This window comes from Monodon monoceros, unplaced genomic scaffold, assembly GCF_005190385.1.
Source record: "Monodon monoceros isolate NGI ecotype Baffin Bay Population unplaced genomic scaffold, NGI_Narwhal_1 Super_Scaffold_11, whole genome shotgun sequence".
NCBI classification, from domain to species: domain Eukaryota; kingdom Metazoa; phylum Chordata; class Mammalia; order Artiodactyla; family Monodontidae; genus Monodon; species Monodon monoceros.
Window position 1 is genome coordinate 97503235 of NW_021703767.1, and position 7503 is coordinate 97510737.

Consider the following 7503-nt stretch of genomic DNA (forward strand, 5'->3'; position numbering starts at 1 on the left):
TTGTCTTTTGTTTTCACGCTGCAGGGAAGACTGAGCTAATCCATATGTCACTATGAAACTTCAGGCCTCTCTGTTTGACAGGTAGCAAGGCTGACAGCAATCTATTGAAAATGCATTTCAGACTATCACTTTTTCAGTCTAATTTACTCTTAATAAAATGACTTTGAAGACAAGGGGTCCACTCTGTGTTGGTTTGCTTCTTTCAGGTAATTGCATTTTGAGAAAGATGCATTGACAGTTTTCACAAATATAAAATGATGAAATTCCTTTAGGAATAAAACAAGATAGCTTCACAATAAGTAGCATCTTTTAGCCTAAGTGATCCCAAAGCACTTTGGGAACTGTGGACGTTCAGATGACTCCCTAGGGTAGGGAAGCAGCCAGACATTCATACAAGCTCTAGAGCAAGACACATTCTATTCTGTGCAGTGGAAAAACACAGCACCACCCCCCATGCACACACACCTTTGCTAAACAAGGAATATTTATGTACTCTATGTATATGTATGTGCATGTTACAATTGCTGGCCAGCCAAATTTTACAAAAGAGTATACATACGAAATATTATAAAAATATATACACAAAACTGAGTTAACATCAAATTTTTTTTAACATGTCTTCATTTTAAAAATTCACTTCCTGCTATGCATTTATTCATAGATCATTTCTTTTGCCTCCAAAGAAGAATCAAAATAGTAAATTTTAACATCTATTGTTTCTTTACCCATTTTCCATCCCCTGGCAAAGTCTTTAATCACTCAGTACCCAGATCTCCAAATTTGAAAGAACAAATCCTTATAGATATTTCCTCATATGAAGTTTTGACTAAATTTTGCCAGATAGACATTTGATCACCCAGTAAAAAATGTTAATTTATAAGGGGTGTGGTATTTTTTAAGCCACTGAAGTATTACTAACAACAAACTACCCTCAAAGTCTCTTAAACTGTCATCAACAACATAATTGTTAATTATGTTGATTGAAGAAAAAACTATCCCACAGTTAGAAGATAATACCAAGAAGATATGTTCATTTCATTAACTGTTTTAATCATTTAAATGGTCACTCATACTATTTTTGCTATATTAATGATAGCTAAATGTTGAAATGGAAAAAAATTACAGTTACATTTTAAAACTAGAGAAAATGGTTAATTTTACTCTTCTGTTTAACTAGGATTCTGGATGCATACATTTGTTTTCACTTAATCTTAATTATTACTTTGGTAAGAGGGAGCTATTGTATATCTATTCTTGACATGCTGTTCTGTAAGAAGCAAAGCTTTAGCACTAAGAAAAAGACAGTGAAGCAAACACAAGTGAAAATGACAGTGTCCCTGAAAATATTTATGTTCCTCATTTTGTAATGTCCATCATAGTCTTTTATCCAGAATCTAAAGAGCAGAAAATAAAAAATTGTTTACTGAGAAAGGTTCTCTCTCTCTCTCTCTCTCTCTCTCTCTCTCCCTCTCCCTCTCCCTCTCCCTCTCCCTCTCCCTCTCTCCCCTATCCCTCTCTCTCTCTCTCTCTCTCTCTCTCTCTCGACAAAATCCAAAACCAAATATTCTGGGAGGTTCGAGTGGGAATTTTAATTTCTGTTGAACTGGGGCTGTGCTGTATCATCTCGTAGTAGTGGAACTTTGGGCTTTCTTGAAGGTGTACTGAGGGCCGAACACTTGGAATATAATGTTTTGGTGCCATCTGGTGGATAGTTTTCAGCTTAGCAGCTTCACTTGAGAATCATGAATTGTTTCTGAGGAAGGACAGAGGGAAGGACCAGAGGAAGGAAGGAAGGAATTATTCATCTCCACTAGTCATATAATGTGGAGCCCTCCATAAGACATGCTGGGAACTACTGGGAAGGAGGTGGAGAGGAGGTGGCAGGCAAGACATGGGCAGAGGGGAGCCAGTGATGATAAAGCCAAACCAGCAAGAGTGAAGCGAGATAGGAGCAGCTGGACAGCCCTTATCAGCATCAGGAGGGGTCGCACGTCGTAGTCTGAGTTGAGGTAACAAGCCTAGAGCACCTGAGCTATCTGAGGTCTACTCTGGGCAGCCAGGCTGGCTCTGGGATCTGCAGGAGGGAGAGGTTGAATCTGAGGGGCTATAGGGCATGTCCAGTGAACGACTGGACAGCAGCCCTTGACTGTCAGTCTGTGATGACCCAGTTTTCACACAGGATAGGAACTGAGCCAGGAATGGGGAAATTAGAGGTAGGGTACTGGTGGGATAAAGTGTAAGTCAAAGCTAAAACTCCATTACCAAAATTCTTTGAGATCTGAAAGGTGCTTTAACTCAAAATTCATGGTCTTCCCTGCTACTCTCAACCCAATCTCCTTAACAAAACAAAACAAAACAAAAGTATTGCTAGCCTTCCTTTTTTCAATGATTGTAAACCATCCAGTTTCCAAGTCAGAAACAGAGTCTGCTTAATGCCACCCCTGTTTCTCACCCCTCATATGGAGTCAATCCCAAAGTCCTGTTGATTTCACCCCTTAAACGTCTCTTGAATTCCCCCATCTCCCTTCATCACTGCCACCCCCTGGTTTAAGCAATGCCTCTCTCACCTGGTTGACTGAATAATCTACTTATTCCAACTCCTTCCACTTCTCTCGCTTCCAATCTGCTCCCTGCAGGGCAGCTAGGGTTATATGTTCAAAATGAAATCTGAGCATGGGGCCACCCCTGCTTAAAATGCTTCATTTTAAAAGTCAGAACCCCTTGCCTTTAGGATAAATATCAAGCTCGAACATGTACAGCAAGACTCTGCATGACCAGGCCCCCACCCTTCCAGTCTTGCTCTGTATACTGCCCCACTCTGGTATGCTCAGATTTAGCCACTCAGGCCTTTATAGCCCATTCTTCTTCCTACCACAGGACTTTTGCATATGCTGCTCCTATTGCCTGGGCACTCCTCTCTTCCTGCTTCATCTAGTTAACTCTCATTTATCTTTAAGAACTTGGTTCAAAGTCACTAATTCTCCCCTGGCCTTTCAAATCAAAGCTCCCACTTTAAGCTGTAATAGCTCAAATTTCCACTCATTTAGGTAAAAGTTACACTTGCAATTTTAATCTTAGAAACTATTTAAATATCTTTCTCCCTCCCAACCCGAGAATATAATTCCCATGAGGGCAGAGACTGCATATATTTTGGTTCACCATTATATATCCTGGGACTAACACAGTCCCTGGATTAATAACAACTTGATAAAAAAAAAAAAAAGAAAGAAAGAAGGGAGGGAGGAAGAGAAGAAGAAGAAAGGAATGGCAGGAAATTATTAAAAGTTTTATACAGTGAAAAACTGTAAGTTTTTCAAAGATTGATGTATAAAATTTTTCTTATGCAGACCAACCTGAACCTTCTTTATGATCCAACGTGTATTGTGAATGCCACCTATAACCCCTAACAACTAAGGGCCCTGCATAATGCAGTAGTTAGGCATGGTCCTGCCCAGGTCAGACAGCCAGATCTAATCCCATGTCCTGCCCTCTCCAGCTGGGAGAACTCAGGCCACTACCCTCACCTCTCTAAGGCTCAATGTCCTTATGCATAACAGAGGGATACTCACAGTACCTGCCTCACAAACTTGAGAAGAATAAATGAAGTAGTCCAAATGAAGCACTCAGGAAATCCTCAGTCAATACTAGCTTTAACTTTTACCTGTAATCAACCTCTGCTGTAACACACTGTCACTCATGAGTATTAGCTCCAGACACATTTCTTTTGCCTCTGGTTTCCCACTCCTTCCCCTTCCCACCATCTGGGCCTATCATGGTAAAACCCTCTTCAAATTCCAAGGCTTAATTCAAATGCTGCCTCCTTTCAGGAAGCCTTCAATGCCCCTTTCATAAAAATCCACATATATTTAGTTAATGAATCCTATGTTGGCCCATTCATACTTTGTAAACTCATGTATGGTAATTACAATAGGTACATGGGAAAAGCATCAAATTGTCAATTTTCATTTAAAGAAACATTCTTAAAATGTATCTATAGTATAAGGTGCCTAATTTGGAGCTACATATATGTCTTTTCATACAATCCTCTCAAACCTGTTATTTCCAACTGTGGTGATAATAATGACATTTTTTAAAAACACTTACCATGTGCCAGCATGGAACTGTTTTAAAACCTATCCCAGAGGACTGTCTGGGGAAGTAATAGGACAGAAGGCAATAGAGTCTGCTCTGTGGACCTCCAGAAGAAGAAAGAAAAAGAAAAGAAAACGGGGACTGAGGGAGTGAGGGAGAAAGTGGCAACCGGAAGACAAGGCACGGCTTGTACTGGTAAGTTCTCATGGAGGCCCCGAAGGATATATAAAATGGCCAAGGAGTCATCCATATTTAACTGCCAGGCCCAGTGTGCACAATGCCATCTTACAGCAGTAGCAAACAAGGGAGAGCTTTCCTTCCCTCCTTTCCCATCTTTCAGATGAAAGAGGGGAGAAGATTGAACTTTAAATCAAATTTGGAGTTTTAACTGGTATGTGGGATCAGACCATATTCAGAATTAAGATTATGTTTGCAACCTTGAAATCTGAAAAAGTTCTTAATATCTAAAATGAAGTCGAAAATTCATCCATCAGCCTGTGTTTTCAACCAGCAGCAGCAGAAGGACTTCTCTTCTAAATAAATTTTAAAAGGATAGTGGGAAGTTAAAATAAGGATGATTTCTAATTGTATCTCATGAGTCTTGCTTGTTCATCATACCAGATATACACATATTATTTACTTTAATTCTCATAATACTGAAGTAGGCTTAGTATTATTAAGTACCATTCCCATTTTAAACATGAAGAAACTGATGCATTGAGAGTTTACACGTTTCCTCAAGACTCACAGCAAGTAAATGTGTGATTCATGGTCTGAACTCAGTAATTGAAACCAGGTTATGTTAAACCACTCTGCTATAGGCGCCTCGATAAAATACTATCTTATGCAAGGAATTAAGCATTTTAAGTTTATTTTTTATATCCATAGTTCCTTGTCTTCCCTTAAAACGGGATTCTACACCAAAGTTCATCTTTTTGGCTGACTGAAATTTTTGGAGGCTTCCCTGGAAATCCCAGTGCCTGGGATCCCACCTCCCTAGGGCACCATGAAGTCATCTCTCTCCTCTCAATCAGCCCAGAGGCTGCCATGAGGCTGTGGGTAAAGATCTCTATTTCTATAAAGCATACAAAATTATCTTCCTTCCTAAACCCAGGAAAATCCCTTTTTAGTTTCGGAGAACCTATCTCTTCATCTAGTTCTCTTCTCCCAAGTAGGCTGGGGCCGGTAGTTCTTTGTACCAAAAGTTGGATTTCCTTTAAAAATTTGGACGTCTGGCTTCTCTGGGCTCACAAAATGAAACAAAAGCTGGGGCAGAGCAGCAGATGCCTTCTTTATGCAAACCACATGCCCTCCACTCACCACAGAGCCATCCAGCTCACTCCTCCCATCACTTTATCTGCCAGACCCTTCTAAGTGTTTGGATTTGTTCATCTTGGCTTAGGCTTTTGGAAACAAAATCCAGGAAGGTTTGCTGTGACTTCTTTGGAGAGTGTCATAATCCTCCTTGGAAGGGATGAAGCAGAATAAACTACCTGACTTTCTGGATGACAGGGAGAAAAGATTCAGGACAAGAGAGGGGGAAAAAGTCTCAAAATTTGATCTATCTGCTACTTCTCCCTAGTAAAGGAAATGTACTTTCCTTCTTGTACTGCTGTGTTTCCTTTATGAAATGCACACCTGCACCCAGTGAAACGCAATGGCTATATTCAGTGTTTGGCAGCATACAAAGTAGGTCTTCAGTAAATGTTTCCTGAATCAAGTGCCCCAGCAGATTAGTACAAAAGTATTTAAGATCAGCATCCATGCCTAAATACAGACAAGAATTTGTTCTATAAATGTTCTCTGTATCCAGACTCACACAGTGCTAACAAGTTTGCCAACTCCCATCCTTTGCAGTTGCAAGGTATACAAATAAGAAAGACAGATTTGATCTGTGGGTAAATAATTAGTTCTCTGGGCCCTAGAACATTATTAATGTGCCATCTATACAGATCAGATCCACACAAAGTAACAAAGGATTCGGAATAGTTTTGTGGGTAAATTCAGTAACCTGGCATTTCCTCTGGGTAAAGATGCTCCTGACTTGTCAATAAAATAAGGGCTTGCGGGCTGCCCGGTGGCCCCGGGCTCGCCTGGCTGAGGGGCGTGAAAAGGCTGGAAGGTGAACTCAACGAGAAGCCACGCGCCCCAGTGAAAATCAACCCGGCTACAGCAAGCCGGGAGCTGTCTCTCTGTAAAGATGGAAGGGCCCGAGCTGCTACTCGACTCCAACATCCGCCTCTGGGTGGTCCTGCCCATCGTTATCATCACCTTCTTTGTGGGCATGATTCACCACTACGTGTCCATCCTGCTGCAGAGCTACAAGAAGCTCACCCAGGAACAAGTCTCCGACAGTCAAGCCCTCATTCGAAGCAGAGGCCTCAGGGAAAATGGAAAATACATTCCCAAACAGTCTCTCCTGACACGAACATATTACTTCAACAACCCAGAGGATGGATTTTTCCAAAAAAACTAAAAGGAAGGATGTGCCTCCCTCTCCTGTAATTGACCCCCGCTGCCCCCTATGCTCACAGACATGATGAAAGGCAACGTCACACATGTCCTCCCTATGATTCTTATTGGTGGATGGCTCAACATGATGTTTTCAGGCTTTGTCACAACCAAGGTCCCGTTTCCACTGACCCTGCCTTTTAAGCCCATGCTACAGCAAGGAATTAAACTACTCACAATTAGATGCCTCCTGGGTGAGTTCTGCATCCTGGTATTTCCTCAATGTCTTTGGGCTTCGGGGCATTTACTCTCTGATTTGGGGCCAAGATAATGCTGCTGACCAATCACAGATGATGCAGGAACAGATGACTGGAGCAGCCATGGCCATGCCCGCAGACACCAACAAAGCTTTTAAGACAGTGGGAAGCTTTGGAGCCGACCGACCACCAGTGGGCACTAGATGGTGTCAAAGAGGAGCTCGTGGCTGAAGACCTCCACTTTGAAGGCATGTTCAAAAAGGAATTACAGACCTCTATTTTTTGAAGACCAAGCAGGGGTTAGCTGTGTCAGGAACTCAGAGTAGCGCTTAACCTTGTAACTTCTGTTTTGAGCTGGAGTCTCTTGGAATAAAAAGGAGGATGCGCGAGCTGGCGGGTGTGCAGCAAGGATTGTTCTTGTCTGAGCCGGCTTCCCCTTTATGTTTGAAACCAGAGGAAACATGAGGAGTGTGTGCTGGGTGACTTGCCCAGAAACAGCTATTTTTGAAATACTTTAAATTTTCCTTCTGGTGACTCGAGTAATAAAAGTAAGAGAGAGGGGAGAAACTCAAGCTAGTGATAATGTATAAAACTTAGCAAAAATTCAGAAATTTCAGAAAAAGTGTTGTCAATTAAACCTAATTATTATGTACCGTCATTCTGACTTCTAAACCACAGTAAACTCCTGTTTTCTTGGATCCAA

At 41.4% G+C, this 7503-nt stretch overlaps 1 pseudogene; it reads left to right on the plus strand.

The window, feature by feature from the left end:
• Nucleotides 1–6292: 6292 nt before the first annotated feature.
• LOC114891016 lies at nt 6293–7086 on the plus strand (annotated as a pseudogene).
• Nucleotides 7087–7503: the final 417 nt, after the last annotated feature.